Below are 21,402 nucleotides of genomic sequence, written 5' to 3' on the forward strand. Positions count from 1 at the left end.
ACAGTTCAGAGCTCTGACAGACAGCTTCGAAATGGGAAGAAACAACAAGGGTCTCCAACACCTACTTCAGGTTCACCACATTCACACGTAGTCAGAGCACCATCAGCATTATATAACAACGATAAAAATGAAGAACTGTTCCTCCCTCTTTGAGGCACAACTCGATTTATGTCCATCTTTCAGATGTACCTTTTTTCCAAGCACATTTAGTCCCTCTGCCCCAGAATCCAAGAGACAAAATTCAGGTAACCTTACACAAGGAGTTCTATGCATGCCTGTTAGAAGGAAATGTTCTCTAAGAACTACCCTGTTCTACGAGCTCACTTTTGTTTTCCTTAGAGTATGAAACCAAGAGAGTTTAGGCTGGCATATTTTGCTGACAACACCAGTTGTAAGCCCATGTGGGCTTCCAGCTTAGCAAAAGGAACAGGGTAAAGAGGAAGCCAAAAGCAGTCAGCAAAGTCAGAAGCAGTAACTGCTGCCTCTGACAGCACTAAGTTTAAAGAACATCCGCAGAAAGAAGGACAAACTCTCCTCCCTAAAGGTGGATGTGGGAAGGGAAATGAAATCTTGGAGCTCTTTCTCCTCAGTGAGGATCTTTAAGGATTTTTATCATGTTCACAAGATGTTCAAACTGTTTGCTTTTAAGTTCCAGCTCTTGGAGTCAAGTGAGCCTCATCCATCATTTCAGAACTTCTTTAAGGACACTGCTAGAAAAGGAAGGATTTAAGCTTGTGTTTAACATTAAATTTCAACATGTGATGAAGTTCCACTTTAGAGGTATTACAGTGGTCTGATATGCAATGTACATAGTTAAAGGCCTGCCTTAACAAGAAAATTAACAGCCAAGGGAGATATTTTATTGCTGCAGTATTCCTCTGGGCCTCTGCATGATTGATCTTAAAACCTGCAAGTTTTATGTGTTAAAATAAAAGAGCATAATAGGTTGACTTTCAGGCTAAACTTCAAGCTCTGTTTCTTTTAGGGGAACTTAAGACAAAACCATATAAATGTAACCAGAAACATTCTCCACTGTCATTTTTCCCCAGCACAAGTAGTATGTAAGAGATTTGATGCTCAAAAGGCAATACATAAAGCAAAGTTTGACTTTATATTCTGGATATCTTAATTCTTTTATGCATATCCTTTAAATGTCAAGTGTCTTTAAAATGAAATACAGTCAGGAACATAACATTAAAGAAATAAATAATGTTAGTGATAAGTGCAGCCTTACAGCTGAAGAAATTTTATTCACAAAAAAAAACCCTGACCCCAAAATAATGACTTTATCAGCCAAAGGCTCCTTCCAACCCAAGCCCTTCTGATTCACTACATGAATAAAGTCAAAGAATGGGGAAGGTTGGAGGGGACCACTGGAGGTCCTCTAGTCCATCCTCATACTGACCTCAACTTCTCCTTCCTATTATTCCAGAAAAAATATCCAAGTGGGCTGTACAAAGGTGTCCATGCAACTTAGAAGGAAGCTAAATAAGGACCAAGAGCAAACTTTAAAAGAATTTGTTGTATGTCCTTAAGACACTTCTTTCAGAAAACAGCACTAAGCAGTTCAGGTAAGAGCCTCAGCTCTGCCTAATAGGGACAGTTAAGGGCCCAGGAAGGGTCTTCATTTAAAGAAAAATTAAACTTACGTTTTAGACTCTGTTCAAAAATGCACACGTATTTTTCCCTGTGCATACATATGGTTGCAGATAGTACCATGTAAGTCCTGGGACATAGCCCTGATATGAACAGAAAGGCTTTCATGTACTGGTTTTTTTACACACCACCAAGGTTCTGCAGATATTTAAGAATGAAAAGAAATATCCAAACAACCTCAATTTTTTACTACTTCGATGTATGAAGATAAGTATTTATAGCAGAGGAATTAGCTACACTATGATAACATATTTAATCTGTAATTTAACTAAGAGAGCCAGAGGGTAGGAGATAAAACTTCCCAATTTCTATCGGGAGGGTATGTCAGTCACAATAATTTTTCCTCCAGTGAACAGAAGGGAAACCTTGCTAATTCTCCAAATAGGTTTCCATTCCAATCACATGCTTAATGAAAAATCCTCAGGTTTCCAGCTAAGCACTGTGGACTACTGTGATTTTTGATTGGCTTTGAATGGAATGGGCAGATGCTTGTTCTGGAAGTGTTTCATTCCTGCTTCTACATCATGTGACTGAGCTGAACCCCCTTCCTCTCCACCAAAATGCCTGCACAAAGCAGCTCTGTGAACCTGGTAGAGCACAGCTCAGGTCATTTGGCTTCAGTGTCACATACACATGTCTAGCAGTCACCTGAGCCTAGGCAACAATGTCCCCTCCTCAGTAGGAGCACCTTTAGCCCCTCAGAAAATTATTTAAAAATTAATTCCACAGATTCAGGAAAAGTGGATGGTGAAAAACACTGAAAGAATATGATTCAATAATATATTCAACAGACCAGTGATTTTCCGTCCAGCTAGTCACAAACATTTGAAATCCTTAGTGTTTTCTTTCTCCTTCCACTTTCAACAACACAAACAAACAAAAAAAGCAGAAACACCACCACCAAAAAACAAACGCCTGATTCAAAGATTTGCTCTGTGACTGATAAAACAGAGTTATTAAGCCATGATGTCTTTCTTTAAAGGCAATTCTAAATCAAGGATCGTGTACTACTGCCACTTACACAAGGTTGCTCATAATTGCTCCATGCAATGCTTTGATTAATTAAATCACACTAGAGATTGTTTCTTAGTAACACACCTGGTACACTCTTTGTTGTTGGCGTTCATTAAAACGCTGTGTTTCATGCTGCTTTGCAGCATGAAAGGATATTAATCAGCTAAATTGCCATTAAGAGTCATATCAATATTTGCTGCACACTGATTGTTTTTCTAAATTTTCAACAAAGGACATTTCACTGAAATCTCAGGTTGGTAACTAACCATATGACAGTGAAGTCAAATTAAAATGTTTTATTTTCTCTCTGGAAAAAAAGTAAATCAAGCACATGAACTAAAAGGCAAAGACAAGGTGTAGAGGTAGGGATATTTTTTTCTGCTACTTTAAGAGGAGGAGTGGCACGTTGAATAAACTAAACTTAATGTGCAGAAAATCTTTTAAAAAATAAATAAATAGAAGGTCTCATTAATGTCTGTTCTGTTCCCTGAGTAGAAAAGGCTCCACTTTGTAATGCAACATTGGTAATTAGGTTCAGTTTCAGAGCCTGAGCTGAAAAAGTGCCCAGGGAATCAAATGTTACTTTTCATTATTACTGTGAATGAGAAAATGTTTCAAAATATTTCTCCTTCCTAGCAACGGTCTGTTAACATAGGATCAGCAAACACCTTGATAAGTCGAAGGTGAGCCAGTAAGAAGGGAAGTGGCTATAGCAGTAATTACTTTTCCTTTCTCTATGATTTGTCCTTCAATTCCTGCTTTATTCAGATCCTATATACAAGGAAAAATTTATTCTGCAGGGCATATACTTTTTCTGTGCTGTGTATTTTTCTCAAAAAGCAGAATATGCATCACCTAAGCTTTCTCAGTCTTCACTACATGTTATGAGGATCTAGATTGGGCTGCTTGATTACTGAGACATGTCTGCAGCAGGGAGGAGAAATCTAGAATTATGGTTTCTGCACTGCACTGGCACACACCTCCAATAATCAGGAGTATGCTAATAGAAACAAGAGTTGTTCCAAATCACTTTCTCCCACAAATCATAACATTTAAAGGAAGAGGGAACACCCACTGGCCAATCTGTTTTACAAAATATAAATTACCCAGCATTTGAGTGCTTTTTGATCCAGAGGTCTCTTTTACAGCCTATTAAAGTAAATTGCATCACACCAGAATAACATATGCACATAGAAATGCACAAGATATAAAAAAGCTGATTCCACAATTTCATTATTTGGGCTTCTCATGGACTCAATTTGGTTAACTTCACCATATTTCCTCCTCTTCAGGTCTGTCTTGGGCATTGTGTACTGACAGGCAACGGCACCAAGATTGATTTTATCTTTCCCCAAACTGTATCTCTCCACAAGAGGTTGATGGTGGCTCTCTGGACTGAAGGTTGCCTTAATCCAGGCAGAGTCTTCTGTCTCCCCACCACAATAAGACCCCTGTGTCTCTCTAGGAGATGTCCCACACTGCAGTGAGAAAGCTTTTATTCCAAATAGATCCTCATTACATTTTAATTGTACTTTTTGAAGAGCTCTTAATCCTTAAAGTTTCAGAGCTACAACTTTGTAAAACCACATCACAAGTAATGGCAAGAAACATTAGAACTAAATACAATTCTAAAAAACAAAAGGGTGATAATTTGGCCTGCCTTGCCAAGGGTGTCAAAGTTCTCCTTTTACCCCAGCAGAAGCCCTGATAGCAACCCTTCATTGACACTCACTATCCCTGTCTTTTCCTGAGTATATAAAAGAAATACTTTAGCTTGCAAAAACTATTTTACGATATGATTTCTATCTAGTTGTAAATCACCACAGCCTTGGAAAATGTATTCATTTGCTGATATTTAACAAAAAATGCATAAGCAGACAAAGCGTCTTTATATTATTAAAAGAAACAATGTAGACACCACAGGAGTTTTATATAAACCTTGCAGAAAATATGTATCTTTACAGCACTTTCTGCTTACTCCTTTCTTGCACACACCAGTTTGTTCCACCTAGTTGTCTGCAAAGGAAGCACAGCTAGTAAGTGATGAGGCATGCTTGAATTAAGGCTTGTAATTTCTCCTGCTGAAAAACCTGATTGTGCCATTGACATTTATGAACCATAGTAAACACTGAAAATTTGCCCTGAAATGCAAATTAATTCTGAGAACTCCTGATACCATTCCTGTTAAAATATTTTAAAGTGTCTACAGATTCTCACCTTAGCAACATTTTTATTCTAGCTTGGAAAAAAAAAAAAAACAAACACCACAACAAAACAACAACTAAAATCACACCAAAAAAATCCCCCAAACCCAACACTTTGCTTTATACAGAAGGATAGAGATGATTAACTAATCATTTCCATTTCTTGGAACATGAGGGTGCCCAATTGCAGCTCAGTAAATCTTTTTCATCAGGTAAAAGATTCAGGTTTTATTCATTAATTCTGGTCTTTATCATATCACATGCAGCAGCAGATGTTATTTGTATCTGAGCTGAAGTTGGTGATGCACAAGTCCTGTCTGCATACACCTGCTCCCTAATACACCTAAGATACAATAATGCAACCCTCCAGAGTATTCCTTCCTTGGAGAAAATAGTTCTAGCCATATGGTTACTGTAAATGCAAATGACCTCAGAGGAAGCCATACTGTGGAGCAGAACAACAGAGGAATTACACTCATTTCATGTCCACCATCAGACTTTCAACTTCTCTCATGGAGATTACCAGTAACAGACTTTACTGGATCTCCTTCATGAGCCCTGTCAGCAGCAGACATCCCAGAGGGGGAACCCACATTCCACACACAGTGACTCCAGAGGAGTTACCCCCAGAGAGACCCTGGCACCTCTACACCTGCTTGCCCAGGGAGCTTGAGGCCAGACTAGAAGTGGCACAAGGGACAAGGTCAGATGGGCAGGAGGGGCTGCCTGGGTTTTGCATCCCCAGCCCTGCTGTTCTGTGTTTTCAGGAAGACCCAACAAGGAACAATGGCAGTCTTTAAGAATGGATAAGTGCCTAATGTTTACGACTCAGATGCACTAATGATTAATCCCGGCTTCAGCTAGAGGCCTCCAAAATGTATTCAGGTATTCCATTCTCCAACCATTACTACTTATTAAGTATAAAAGGAAGAGGAGACAACAATGCCTGCAGATTAATTATGAGAATTTTCACAAGTATCTAATTTGCAAAATTATGTAAACATCAGAAGCACAGACATGCAGCTGCCAGGCAGTGGAAGCTTGGAAGCTTCCAAAGAAGGAGTAAAGGAGGCATCCTCAGGTGCTCTTGGTGAGCTCACTTTGGTTCATTTTACAGTGGCATTGACAAAGCTCAGCCTTCCTGAGCTCGTGCACTCATTCATTATTTCCATAATGTTTTATGCCTAGTTTCATTTGTTAACTGACTTAACCAGTTAAAATATGCCACTAGTGATCTGTTAGATTATCTAAGGTTCTGGGCAAACTACATTTAAAAAAAACCATTTGAACCAAACCAAGGGAAATAGAAAACATCTTTAATCTTCATTTATTTACGGCTCTGCACTGTTCAGGGTTGCTAACAGCTATTAAAAAGCAACAATGTCTTGCATTTATTGATGGGAAGAATATCGCCTCTAGTTTTTCTTCTTATCCCCTGTATCACAAATAAGTAAATCATAACCAGACAAACCAAGGTTAAAAATCAGAAGATGCATTTTAACAAGATCCTGAAAAAAAATTAAAAATAACCTTCCATCTAAGGAAAAGAGTAGTTAATTCATCCAGTTTTGTGGATTCCATGAACTGATAAGCTCTGCAGCTCGGGCAACTCTGAAATTAAATTAGGTTTCAGAAATGAATATTTCATCTTTAAGATACTGTTGCTTGGAGACCTGGGAAAGGAAGGGTGGTTTAACACAAAGACATGGGAGTTAGTTACATGTGGCATCGTTTTCCATTCCAACAGGCTCTGGAACATACCATAAAATGCCCAGAATAAAACACTGTGCCACAAATGTAAAAGAATGTATGTTGCACATATTTTATCTGACATCCCTCCCTCCTCCTTTCTAGCCTGTCTACTCTCAGCTCTAGAAGTTCATTTTAACACCATTTAAATAATAATGAAAAAAAGCATAAAAGCAAAATTACAGAAGTTCTTCAAATCAAAGTTTATTAACTCTTCAGTGAAATCCCTTTCCAAAGGGAAAAATGTCCTAACCTCTCCTGTTCTTACCCTGTTCTTTCTTGCAGAAAAGGGCAACAAGATACTTTTCTGTGAATAATTTGTATTCCCTGAATAATACTGAGAATAACCACCTTTTCAAAAAAATGGGGGAGTAAAGTGGAGACTGAAAGAATTCCTGTTCTCTGCTGTACATCTGAACATTAGGATAGGAGGTGGATAAGCTATCTGTTCACCAAGTGAGTGTCATCTTATGGGCTGGGTTTGATTATAGAATCAATCTTAGCTATCTAACTACATCATTTAAAAAAGAAATTGAAGAAGTGGGGGCAGAAGGGAGCAGCAAGCACTTCTAAATTTAGAATTGTGTGCTTCAGGAGTCTTATGGAGATGAAAGTGAACATCTGCATTAATGGAAATATGTTGTTTCTATATTGCGAATGTAGTGAACTGATCACCCAAAACAAGGCAGTCTTTTGCAATAAATGACAAACAGTAATATGTGATTTCTAGTAGAACAGTCACAGCAAAAACATCTTACTAGATTCCAATATCTTTGTCTAGGTGTTTCTGCTGCCATTTGACACTTAAGGATTTCAAAATCTGCTATTTATATAAGTGTGTGACCCACACAGCATGTTTAAAAGCCAAGCTGAACGAAGTATCCATGTGCATTATTTAAATGCTAAAATTAAAAAATATTGATTTCCTACTGCTATTCAAAGACATAAATGAACCCAAAGAAAACCTTAAAATTAGTCCTGATTTCATCTTGTTAAATTTGTGTATTCAGAGAACTTATTATGGCTGTTTATATAACACACACACACCCAACTCTGTACAGCTGAATCAGCACAAAGATATCCAATATTTCTGTAGTTCCTGAGAAATGTTGCTACTAACACACTGTGGACTCAGTCCATTCTGTAGGTGTTATCTCAAAACATCAAACTATTGTGATATGCCAACAAAAGCAACCGAAGGCACAATTCTAGCATTAGACAGCCTGTATTGAAACCAGCTGTCTCAGGGAGCCCAGATGGGATCTGTCAATGCTTCATTCCAATTCTTTTCTTCTACTGAAAACCGATAGGCAACCCCAGGCAAAAAGTGACCCCACATAACTCTGCTCAGCCTCAGCTCTAATAAAGCTGTTAAACCAAAGTAGTAGTTTCTGCTTTTATCTGTTTCAAGTATCTGGGTAAATTGCAAATCAATACACATTTTTAATCATCACCTACAAGTTACAGCAAAAATAAATCCTGTGGCAATTCTATTTAGTTTTCGCTCCCTTTCTTCTTTGACTGTAATGTTTTTCACTAATCTGAACAGAATTTCATTATAAACAGAAACCTAGGCAAGAAAGTCTATTATGGGGGCTTCTGATATTCATCTCTTTGCCGTGAACCATTGAAGCCACTAGAAATTACTGTAAGTAGTCAGTATTCAGCCTTACTGTGATATCACCCTTTGGGGATGTGCAGCAGTGTAATGGGTTACAACTCTCTTCCCTCTTATATGTCTTTATAATTGGAGATTTGACAGTGTAACTATTTCATAGTATATTTTTACAGCCATACTATTCTTACTTCTAGTAGATCGTGAATGACATACTGTTCACACTACTACATCCATACTAAATTGAGCTCCTAAACACTGGTTAGACAGTTATTTCTGATTTGGACAAGTAATCTGAAAAGTTATTCAGTTTTTTAAAAATACAAAATCCCTTCTCATAAATTTTTTTCTTGAAACCTGTTAGATTAGATATTCCAACTCAAACCAACTGGACCCAAGATCACAGATCATGGCCAAGCAGAAATCAATAGCAAAACTCTCCCCAGTTTCAGCCAGACAGGTTCAGGTGCACAGTATCCAGCACAACTCTCGTACATAAAGTGTACACTTAAAGTGCACAGTTTGTTGGGATTCAGGTCTGCCCAACAGTTCTTCACCTACATAATATATAATTTCAGAATGCACCAAATTAGGGAATAAAATGACAAGAGGGTGGTTTCTCATCTTAATATTTCTGTTTCATAAGTACCCAGAGAGGTTTAAAATTTCCACCATTTACTCCACTCTACTCTTAGGAGTAAAAGCAGGAAAAAAGGCCAGTCACTTTCATTTCCCTGTATCCCATCCTGATTTTTTTTTTTCTGAACTCCACTGATTGCTTAATTTAGGTTTAAGTTTTCTTTTTTATTTACCAATATTCATTGAAACTTATCAAATAGAAACATTTCATTTTTCTAAAACATAATAGAGATCTACTACGTTTTTGCAAAAAAACCCAAAATATTCTGAGGTTCTGGGGACACCTCATTGCTTAACACAAGTCAAATGACATTTGAAAATTTATTTGTTTCAATGACTACTAATGCACATCACTTTTGAGAAAACAGACCAAGAACTGGTTATTTACAGACAGCCTCCCAGGGAAGGCTGCTCCGTGGTCTTTAGCTCTCCTTAGCCAGCCACCTGGAATTACATGTGCTCCACATGGCACAGTCAAACCACAGGACTCCTGTTCCTGCCTCACCACACACACACTAGACCAGTGAGGTTGGGAACAACACTGGGAGCAGAACTGACCCCCAGGCTGGGAAGCCTCCTGCACCCAGGAACATCACAGGATTGTGCACATCTTTCCTAAACACGAGATTTTAATATGAAATGTTGATTTTTTAGGGCTGCATCATTTTTACCTCTGCATTTCCTTCCAAACACTCCGAGCCTTAAATGAAAATGCTCCTCCCTGTTTGGTGGCACAGGATTGCCTGCCACTGGCACTTCCATGGAATGGCTTTCTCAGAAGGTAAATCTCAGAAACTAAAATTAATTCATAGAAACAACTAATGTGACATAATGCAGTGTGACTGATGAAACACTGTAATGCTGCAGTACAAAACAATATTTTGTCTTCTGAGAACAACTCTGAAATGAATCTGTCTACTCTGAAAGAGAAGGGGGGGAAATAGCACACTTGTTCCTCCTTACTTGTCTCTTTTCAGCTTCTTAGCAAACTGGATTAATAACTAACAAGGCCAAAAAATATGAACCATTATCTAAAATGCAGAATATGCTGCCGGGAGGGACTAAAAACCTGTCTATGTGTGTTTGTGCACATGTGTGTGTTTGGGGTTTCTTTTGTTTGTTATATTTTTTGTTGTTGGGTTGGCTTTTCTTGTTTTCTCTGTTAGTTTTGTTTCCAGTTGGGACAAACGTTCAGTACATGGACCACTCCCAATGTTTTGGGAGCATTCATATTCTGAGTGAAGCCCAGAGTCATCTTAATCTTTAAAGAGATGTAGAACATTCCAAAATGAAAAATATCTACCCTGAATAAGTCTGGCAAACAAAAAGTAGTTTTTAAGACTGAACTGATTTCTTCCTAGACTTGTCAGCAAGTGTATATTTTTCCAATCTCCAAGACTAGAACAATAGAAAGCAATCAACTCCGCTTCACTTCTATGTATAGTGGTTTTCATCTTCATATTTCCAGTAATACTGCAAATAAATATGGTCTGCAAATAACACAAAGTAATCTAATCCTTGCTAAAGATAGTTTCCACAATAATATATTTTTAAATATTAAGGAAAAAATTCTATTGATCGTGAGATGAACATGTATTGTCTTCTAATCTCTAGATTATATGTAGATTTCAAGCATTCATTTCAAGAGGTTTCCCATTTTGTTTACAGTACGATTAACATTAAATGTCAAATTAAAAAATCCTCATCATTGCATTTTTCATACACCATTGGAAGGTAAGGGGGGGACAAAAGAGCAATCCCTGCCATGAAAAAAATAAAAATGGAGAAGAAAGAATGAAGGAAAGAAATTAAAGCCTCAAAATATGAATATTTTATATTTTATTAAAGGGGAAAATTTGAGAACAATTATTAAAATTCATGCATATTTCTGGACTAATCAAATACATGACTAAGTAGCTATTAAAGCTGATTTGACATGGTTAATTTAGGGTTTAAAAGGCAGCAAACACCTTGTGACACTAGCAGAAGTGTTGCACTGCAACTGAAGAGCAAGAACACTTAAAGGGATTTACTCCTCTAACAAGATTTGCCTTAGATCTTACAGATAAACAGGTTCTTCTGTTCACAAGTTGACAAACTTTGCTCAGTGTCTGTGAGGAACAAACGGGAATAGCACTACAGCCTATTTCTGTGCCATAAAACAGTTTGTTGCATCTTTCCAAGTGATTGAGTGATATTTTTATCTGCCATCCCTTCTTTTCCCCTGCCCCACCCCTTCCTTCAGGCACTATCCTTATAACAGAGCAAGCCCAGAAGATTTACGTATTTGCTTTGTTTTTACATTCAAACTCCCCTTTTCAACGTTCTTTGAATTAGAGCTGTGTGAAGCCTGACAAAGTTAAAGCCCTAGATCAGCTTGTGTAGTGGGACACAAAGGTAAAGCTCAAACATACAAAGCAGTCAACGAAACTACTCATCTTCAGCTTAAAATTAGAGATTCAGCAGCATATTTATGCATCTAAAAGGAAGCTGGTACCTCGTTTTGGGGGCAGCATTTGGTGCCAGAAAGAAAATTTGCTCCCTTCCAAGTGTAATTGGGGGGAGGAAGGATGCACATGGAAACATGGACTATTTTCTAACAGAACATTTTCACAGGCACGGTGTTTCCAGCTTTCAAGATAAACCTCTCGACTTTGCTTTGACATTAATTTCTGATAAATGCCTCAGGTTTACCTTGGCATTTAACAAAGCAGCAGGAGACCATTATCCTGTGACAACGCTCTATTCCACTGATACTATCTCTTAATTGGAGAAAATTTCTCTTCATCTGAAAATGTTTGGCAAGGTTCCCCATAAAAAAACTATGGTATATCTAAGTTGTTAGCTTTAATAAGATAGGGAATAAAATACCCAGAGCAGATGTAAATCAAATCTTTCCTATCAAGTTGCAAAAAACAAGCCCATTGTTGCAGACAGCACTGTGAACCCCAGCTTTTAATTATTTATACAAACTATTTACATGATAGAATACTGGAAGGATGGTCAGTGCTACAGATAATAATGCATCTCATTTGTAAAACAGAGCAAATAGGAATTAACGTCAATTGTCAGAACAGCAGAAATTATTTTAATTGCTTTTGCACATAAGTGACACCAGTAGCCTCACTGTCATAAACAGAAGATGACACAAAACTTGGAGGAAAAAATAGAACTAAAACAGCTGACTTAGATTTGCAAGAGATTTATATTCTAGCTCGCAGGTTCTGTCATTAATCTGCTTTGCTTCTACTTGGCTCTCAGCTAAGAGCTTAATAGGGTTCTTACCTCCACACTTGTGCTGGGTGCACAGAAGGCAATTTCCATGCTGGTTTGGTTATGTCCAGAGCCAGCATGGGTGTCTCTGCCTGTACAGGGTGCTGAGCTCTGTAGGTGGATGTGAGTCTCCATTCATGGAATTGATTGCACTGCTACTTCTACTCTCCTGTTCAAATAGCTGACCCATAAGTAAATGAAATAACCAATATAATACCTTGTACAATATCAACATTTTGCTCAGTCCAGCTAAATGTTTCACTGCCTGAGTTCTGTACTTTGGATCACCCTGCAGTCAGGTAACACACACAGTCTTTCTCTATTGCTGTCACTTGCAGAACAGGAGTCCTTCATACACAACAGCTTGAAAGACACTTGAGCTGTTCAGGTCTCAGTCTTTCTGCTGCAGTTCATCATCATCTTATTCTATCTGCTTAAACTTTTGATGCTAATGATGTTTTCTCAAATACACCTCATCTACAAATCTTCTTTTTTCCCCCCACATAAATATCACTAACAAAAGTACCAAACAGGTCAGTTTTAAACAAACACCTTGGCATACTCCACTAGTGACTCCCTGACACAAAAAATCCATGCTGTTGTCCCTTCCTTGCTCATCATCCATTTCTTCTACTAATCCCAATCCTCCACAGGTTAACTAACCATTTCCCAAGTGATAGCTTATCAAATGCTTTACTGAAGTCCAGAAAATTAGATGTACTGCCTCTCTATTGTCTAGATTATCACTGATCTTCAAAAGCAGCCTCTCTCATTCCATTTAAGGAACATGATTTTATCAGTGCTCTTAAGGAAAGCAGGGATTTTAGTTATGCTCCTCCATCACAAAAAAAACCAAAAAAACAAACAAACACATAATTCAAGAAGTATTGGTGATAATCACTACCAAGATGTATCAGTGATAATACCTGCTGATCAATAATTGCATCAATAGCTGCATCAAAGCCTAGGCTGGGTTTTGGTTAAATACAGTAAAATTTTAGTTTTCATTTCCCAAAGTCCAGGCCAAATAAAAACACCAAGCACCAAAAAACCCGCCACGTGCAACAACTACTAATTTAAACATTAGTAAAATTGATTCTTTTCCAATCTTATTTTCCTTTTTTCACGAATTTCATTTTTACTTTTCGTCTGAACTTCTTCACTCAGATAGAAAAAGTGTTAATAGATAAACATGCAATGGATAGTTGAGAACATATGCATAAATCTAAGAACAACTGTCCTTGACCGAAGGACAACATCCCATGTGAACTGATGACACTTTATGCTCATGCCAAGTTGCACAAGCTATCTACACAGAACCGGTTTTTGGTTCCCAAAAACAGCCCCATTTGTTGGGCTTGGATGAACCAGGAGGAAAAAGCTCTGCCATTCTCTTCTGTTGCAGCAACAAGCCCCCTGCCCGTTCCTTTCTATCGTTAACTACACCGCCCACTGAGAATGATAAGGAGGAATGCAAGGCACTACAAAAGCTGCACAGCTGTGTGTGCACACTGCAGTTCCCCTCTTATTCTGTGAGGGAAAGCAACTCCATACATGGCCTCACATGCAAAAGCAGTGACACTGGTAATGCAATAGGCTATTCTGTTTCTACCGATGGCAGGGACAAGTAGTGTACAAATGCAAGTGAAAAGAGGAATGTGAATATGGAACAGAAAGTCTCCTACAACTACCTGTTACAGAGAATATAGGCCTTAAAGTAAGAGATCTGCCTGGATTGGTGACATTTTTAAATAGTATGATACGTGCACAGAGCCACCAAAACATCTTACATGTACATTTGCTGCTCTTCTTTACCATCTCCCCTTGGAGAGAAGGCTAATAACTGCCTTAGTAAAAAAAAGGGGTCAGCCTTCTGTCCTCCTGTCTCATTTTCCCCTCAGTCCTCCAATCTCATCCTCTTTAAATAGAGCTCCTCCTTACAAACAAGATCATTAAAAAGCTTTGAGTCAGTTGCTCATCTGGTATCTCAACAAATTAGGCTGTAAAACAGGGGAGGAATGATGAATATCCTGCTTCCATTTGCTGCTAAATTCAGTTAGTATTACTCTGTTGGCCATATTTTATAATATAACATTTAGTAATATCTACACCCCTTTACAGTTACAATACTGTTACCCTGAGAATGCCATGGACATGGTATTTTATAATGAATGAACTGTATTCATAGCCAGAGTCTCAAAAAATTACATTTTTCTATTTCAGCAGCATTTAACAATCTGGTTTATACTTCAACAATGTTAAAAATGAAAACTACTTTGTGCTTTCAGGAATTAGCAATTTTTTTTGGCTGAGTGGATTTTTCTTGTGGGTTTGGTTTTGATTAGGTTGGTTTTTTTGGTGCTGTTTTGGTTGGTGTTTGTTGGGTTTTTTTTTGTGGGAGGAGATTCTTTGAAGTCTCTAACCCCCAAAATACTTCATTCCCTGTCAATTTATAAGCATTTAAGTTTGTGATATTAGCGATGCTGAGGAGGACAACTTAAATACAAACAGTATAAATCCACGTTGCCACTGTGGGCATATGAAGCACAAACATCTAATCTAGACCAAAGTTTGTCGACTTAGCACATTGTACTTGATGCTGTGTGTCACCTGTCTCTTGTTTGTCTATAGATTAACACAAAAATGTCATTGCAAACTAAGTGAATAGGGCATAGACTAAGCACCTGCCACTTTTAAAACTCTTTAGAAGACTCTCTTGTTTATTTTGTAAGCACCCAGGGGTGCAGTTAAATAACTGCATTGAAACAAACAATACTGGTGATTATTAAGGAGGCTTTTCACATGAAAATTCACTTCAGAAAAAAAATGTTTTGCAGATGTAGAGAAGAAAACTGTATCACTAAGAACCACTCAAAATACTTTGGTGGACCAAAACACCTTTATTTTTCTCTTGGCAATCTGCCAAGTTCACTGTCGTTTGAAAAGAATTCTATAGCTGGAGGCTAAAGCAGAAACTGCAATGATTTAAAAGAGAATTGGCTACAGTAAGAATGATAAAGCACCATATCGTTAAAATGCAACTGGCATCTTAGCCTCCCTACAGCTCTTGAAAATGTGCTTACTCCTCAACTATTTACCAAGAAAGGATCAGAAACAATTGAAATCACACAATATAGAAAAATGTTAAAGAACTTAGAAAATAAGTACATGCAGAATAATTTGCTGGTAGGGCAGTTAAAATAACGATGCATTATACATGGCCAGATTACAAAGGACTGAATACAGAAATACATAGCTGAACTTAATGCTATATTCATTTATCTCAATTAAACATATAGCAAATGAATTAATAATGAAGGTCCACTTACATTTAGGAAATTAAAGCTTTATTTGCAGCTTGCGGATTAAACATTTAAATGTTGTAGGACTGATAATATTTACAATTTAATGCTTGGAGGATCATCAACTGCTTTCTAAACTGCTCGGGAAATTAGATTTAGAAAGTCCTTGCATCAAAGCCTTGTATAGTGGTCTTCTCTGGAAGGCTGTTTTGCAAGACTAAGACTGTGATAGAAAATAGCTATAGTTTTACAGCGAAGGAAGAGTTCAGAAAGGCCTTCAGCAGTTTCTGATAACAGAATTTGTTATTCAGATGTTGCTTACTCTAACAAGATAATAATATGCAGGCTTGAGTCAGAAAACTGCGCAACTGTTTTCAGGTTCACGGAGAAGAATTTATTTGCAGCTCCATGTTTAAATTGCAAACTCTGGTGGTGAGATTTCCCTCACAAAATTCAGTTTGACAGATTTCATTTGTTCGAGAGCTGTGTCCAGTTTTACAATTAAATAGAGCTGCTTCACTCAGCATTTATAAATGACATCAGATGCCATAGCAACATGATTACAAGTTTCCATCAATTTGTGGAGCTGAGTAAATAATTATCAGTGAATAATTAACTAAACAAAATTAGCCTCTTTTTCTGCTTCCAGCATGTCCTCAAGCAGATTGTATTTTCTCAAATGTATTCCTTATTTAAACCACATGGAAACACTCCAGACCCCACAGAACCACATCTTCAATATGCTCTAAGTCCATATGAGGTATATGGCTAGCTAAAAGACATATACAGGAATTCCCATGGGAAGGCCAAGCCAAACAGGGTCGGAGGGGAAGGAAGAAAAAAATTACTACTGAAGAGAGGATTGCTATTTAAATACTTTTACATTTTCTTTTGTTCAAGTCTGAATATATAGGCCTCCTAAACCCAAATAAGCTTTCTGTGTTGTTTCAACACTAGATCTGTTTCTCCTGAAGTTGAGTGCTGGGGAACTTCCTCAGCTGAGGCAGAAGAGTTGCACTTTGAAATTCAAAGGAAATAATTCAAAATTTTGCTAGGAAACATTCCTTACAACCTTGACCATTTTTCTTACAGCTGGGAATGCATTTGGTGTCTCTCCTATTCATGTCCTCTAGGCTGGTTAGAAAGCAAGAAAACCTGAAACATTTGTGTATCTGGATTGCAACTTAGTTAGAACCATATCAAGTTGTCCATTAGAAGGGGTGGGGGCTCGGGGGGGGGTCATTAATTATTTTTCTTTAAAAGTGGCAGCCCTGGACAGTAACAAACAGCACAATAAAGCTAGAACAAGTTTGTGTAAAACCTAAAACAAATTTCCTAAAGCTATGGAAAGTACATTTCAGAGTAACCTGTCAGCCCCCCTAAATGACTTTTAGCCCCTTCTTGAGATGGATGCAGTAATTATCATCCCATCAAAGCACCCCAGCACAGCTTCCATTGTCCAAATGTTGCCTCACACTCTTTCCTAGGTATGCTCTACCACAGGCACTAGGAAATAGGGATGTGCTGTGATTCCCACTTTGCTAAGTGAGACACAGAGACTGACCAACTTCTACAAGGACAGAAGTAGCTCTTGGCAAAAGCAAGAAATTATATCTACATTTCTGAAGACTTGGCTTGCTCCCCAAGAAGCATATTTTTCTTTTTAAACCCTATTTCTTTTTTAATGGAAAAATGCCAGTATCAAACTGTAAACAGATTTGGTTTCAGAGATTTCCTGTATCTCTCTCTGGAATCCAATACCAAATTGAGTGTATATTGATATGTATGAAAAAATATGAAGATGAGGTGATAAAACATCCACTCTGATTTAATTAGTTTTTTAGCCACTTCTGGGAAAAGAAAAAATAAAAAAAAATGCCAAAACCTTGAGTCAGCTGTTACTAATATGATTCGGCTTCCAAGAGACTTTAAGCCACTAATGGTGCTAAATTCACTGCTCTGAGTTCTGATAGGAAATGGGAGCTTTCTCCTATCCTCAAGGGTACCCAAAAGGTGCTGCTAGGCTTGGTTTTATTACCTAAGGACCTTTCCACCTTGATATCTACACAGGTTTGTCAAGCATGTTGAACAGCAGTGGATAAAGTTAGAGACTGCAAAATGATTTGCCAATGATATTCCACCTTCTCTATTAAGCCTGGTTTCTACCATCTGATTGCTTTCATGTTGTCTGACAGATAAACCTGAATGAATATTAACTCTCACTCACTCAGGATAGGATAAGACAGCACTGTTTGTTGGATGAAGCATGTAAAGCATGCAAAGGTGACAACAGACCTTTCACCATCTTTTAACAAGGTCTACAATCCACTGCAGCTCCTGCAGCAAATTGTGATGTTCCTTTATGCCTGTACCTGGATCAGATACTCCAGCCAGGTTTCCCCTAACAAACAAATCCCATAACAACCTTTTTTTTTTTTTTAACATATGTCACCTGGGGACTTTCTCCATAGGCCTGCACCTGGAGCTAGCCCCAGGGCACGTGTACACAGCTTGGGAGTGGATCAAGGCAGTACTAACCTGCCTTCTAAAGTATCTGCTCTCTTCCTATTTATTTTCCTGCAGACAAATGAATGAAAACACTCTTCTTGTGTCCTAGCAACCTGGGAACCAGATAGCAGAGAGATCTAAGTCTTTGTAACAAACAGAGATCCACACTGAAACATTTGTTTGCTGCTGCTGGAGAAGCTCAAGCATTGTCCTGCTTATGGTGCAAAGCTATATCTGGCAGCTGTTTCCATCAAAGCAGTGCTCTCTGTTCAGCAATCCAGCAGAAAAGATCACCAGGGAAAGATCCGTTTACTCAGATTAACGTATTATTTACTCATCCTTGTTTTCCCTTTCCCCCACCCCCTGCCAAAAAGCTACAATTGTATGTAATGCTGCTTTATGCTATTATGATTTAATGCCTTGTTACTACAGCAATTAGATATTGAACAGAAAACAGTAACCAAATATAAGTACCACAGTCAAATATGTTATAAGTGTTAATAACATTTTTCTACCAAATAAAGCCACACACGATTGGACTACCTTGAATTCTGACACATAGAATTTATCACAGTAGATGTCACAAACCCTTTTTCTTTAATCAAGAAGCATGATTAAGGATAAGCACATGATTCAGAAGATTTCAGGTTTTCAGGTCTGATACAGATTTAGCAGCTCTCTTCATAAGTTTGTAACCTCAAGACCTTAACCACATGCTCTGAACTCAGCTATTTACATTATTATGTGCCTCTCTGTAAATTTTGTGCACAAACACATCCTCAAGAAAAATCTTCATTTATCAATATTATGAATAAAAATATTTAATAATTTTACATTTCACTGTAATACAGGATAATCAGAGCTCGATAGTGGTAAATACCTAACGGTATCAGAAATGACCATTCTGAGATCATCTGGTCTGTTTACAAATAGCCCCTTTAAAAAGGTCAGGGATGTGAACTTGGAGGTGTGATAGCTTAAACTGATATTATCATTCTGTGTGCCCCACAATAAACATTAAGAATCATTTCAGAAGATAAAATAAGTTCTGAAATATTGTAGCTTTTTTAGATGTCTATAGGGAATGAGGCTATGATAAATCTAACTGGATTTCACCACAGCTCCTCATAGCAAGCCTGAAACCACTCTCACCAGTAATAAAAAAGTACACTCTACAAAGACAGCTAAATTATGAGCATATTGGCCAGTAAAGCATCTTAAATCTAAATGTGTCATTGTAGATTGAGTCATTTTATATCTCCACTTAGGTGTTAAAAAACAGCACACACAAACACACAACTGTGGGAATTGAAGGCGGGTGGTGGGCAGAGAGAAGCAAAGCAGCAACACACTCAGAATAAGCCACAATGATTCAGAAACAGAACCTGACCTCTGTATTCACCTCTCCCTTGCATCAGAAAAACATGGTAGATGGGACAGGTTAAGAAGAGATGACTGCTTCATCTTTAGACACGTGAAGATATTGGAATAGAATTTTCCGTCATCTGGAAGCATTATAAAAACACATATAGAAAAACCAACAGATAACAAAGGCCTGACGCTATTAAGTATACATTTCCTTTATTATTTTTAATTGAACATCAGAGAAATGAAATTTTTGGCTAGAAAGCAGAGTCAGGAACGTAAGACTTGGACACAGACTTTTTGAACAAGGTTTGACAGGTGCCTTAACCTTTCTCAGTCTTAATTTATCCATTCACAATGTAGAGACAGGTGACATTTAGCTGTTTAACAGGAGTGGCTTATTTGATATCATTAAAGACTCCAAAATCTGTGAATGGTAGATATTTAAGTGTTACAGGATTCTATTATGTCTCAACATCTTTCTTTCAAGTCAGCCTCTTGCTGGAAAAGATGACCAAAAAAACCCATGAAAAGATACTGCTAAGAGAGAGCTCCTAAGTAAAAGAAGTGCAGTAAAAGAAGTGATATAAGCTCTACAGGACATCAGCACAAAGACACTGATGAAGCCCCTTTCCATTTCCACCCCCCTTTTCAGGGCACATTAAATTTTCTTCAGATAATTCCACAAGGCATTTTCCTTACTCACTAGACCAATATGGTTCAGTAGACAAATGCAGTTTGTCATTTCTCCAGGACTCTTATTTATATCCTTCGGAAAAAAATGTTCTAGTCCTCTTTGGTGCAAGTTATTTTTTTCCTCTACCCTTTTGACTTTCAGTCTACAGGATGAACCACTGGACTACTAGGAATGAAGATTAAAGCCCTCTAACTCAGGATTTCAAAGCAAGGACTAGTTCACATACCCATATGCCCTTTAACCCTGCGAGCAGCTCACAGTGACAATTACATTTGCCTCATAATCAAGAAGTATCAGTATTCAACTCTAAAAATAGCCTTTACCAGCTCTTTGGTGTGCACTCTGGACAATAAGAAAAACATTACATGATAGAACTGGAAACAGAACTGCATTGTCTGAAGTGGCTGGTTCTCAACCAGAAGCATCCTTCCTCTCAGTGCCCTGTCCTGCTCTGCTTATTTTACACTTTTACTCAACCTGATCTCTTGAGGGTCCTGCTTCATATACTGACAAAGCCTGTCCTGGAGAGAGGACTCTGCATTCTGTAGTCAGCTGTTTGTTCTTGATTTGCTGAGACACTTGATGCCACGCAGTTGAAGACTCCCTTATAACAGGGTGTGGGGCACACTAAAAGGTAGCCTGGAAGGACATTTACTTCCTCAGAAATCTCACAGGGTTTTTCACTTGAAGCATTTTACACCCCACATTGAATAATGCCTTCATATTTGGCTGAGCTGGCTCCTTTCCAGTAGTCAGTTCCAAATCTTTTGGGTTTTAAAGAAAACCTCTACACCAAACTGCACACGTAATTTTCACTTTTTGCAGATCTCTTTGGTGGACTTCTGTGATCTCTGCACCACTTGGCCATGAAGGTTGGAAGGAAGGTTGGTAAAATCTGCACACCTTTAGAGATCTGTGTAGCTTTTGGGAGCTTAATGGGGTCACCACCAAAAAAAAAACAAAAACAAAAACCACCAAATCCATCATTCTCATTCTTCACTCACTTATGCTAGGACCAAGCAAGGGTAACACCACTAAATTCATTTAGTATCAGTGCTTGGTATCAACAATTGCCACCTAACTGGCTTTTTTTGGAAGAAATAAACGACAGCAAAAATTCACTGGAGAAAAGGAATAGAGTCTTATTCTACTGAGTCAGATGGAGATCAAAATATAAAGCACCACAGTTCAATTTAGTTCAGATGCTATGGCTAAATAAATGTATAACACATTTTTTTATTTAATAAACCCAAAGAGTCTGGACCTTTGTTCTGCCACTGGAGTTTGGTTCCCTGTTATATTCATAGAATGTTCCAGGAATCAGCACAAGATCTGTTCAAACATCACTGTAGCTCTTAGAAAACTGCTGTCACCAGTGTA

Source organism: Manacus vitellinus, unplaced genomic scaffold (assembly GCF_001715985.3).
Source record: "Manacus vitellinus isolate BGI_N305 unplaced genomic scaffold, ASM171598v3 scaffold_10_pilon, whole genome shotgun sequence".
In the NCBI taxonomy this organism is placed as follows: Eukaryota; Metazoa; Chordata; class Aves; order Passeriformes; family Pipridae; genus Manacus; species Manacus vitellinus.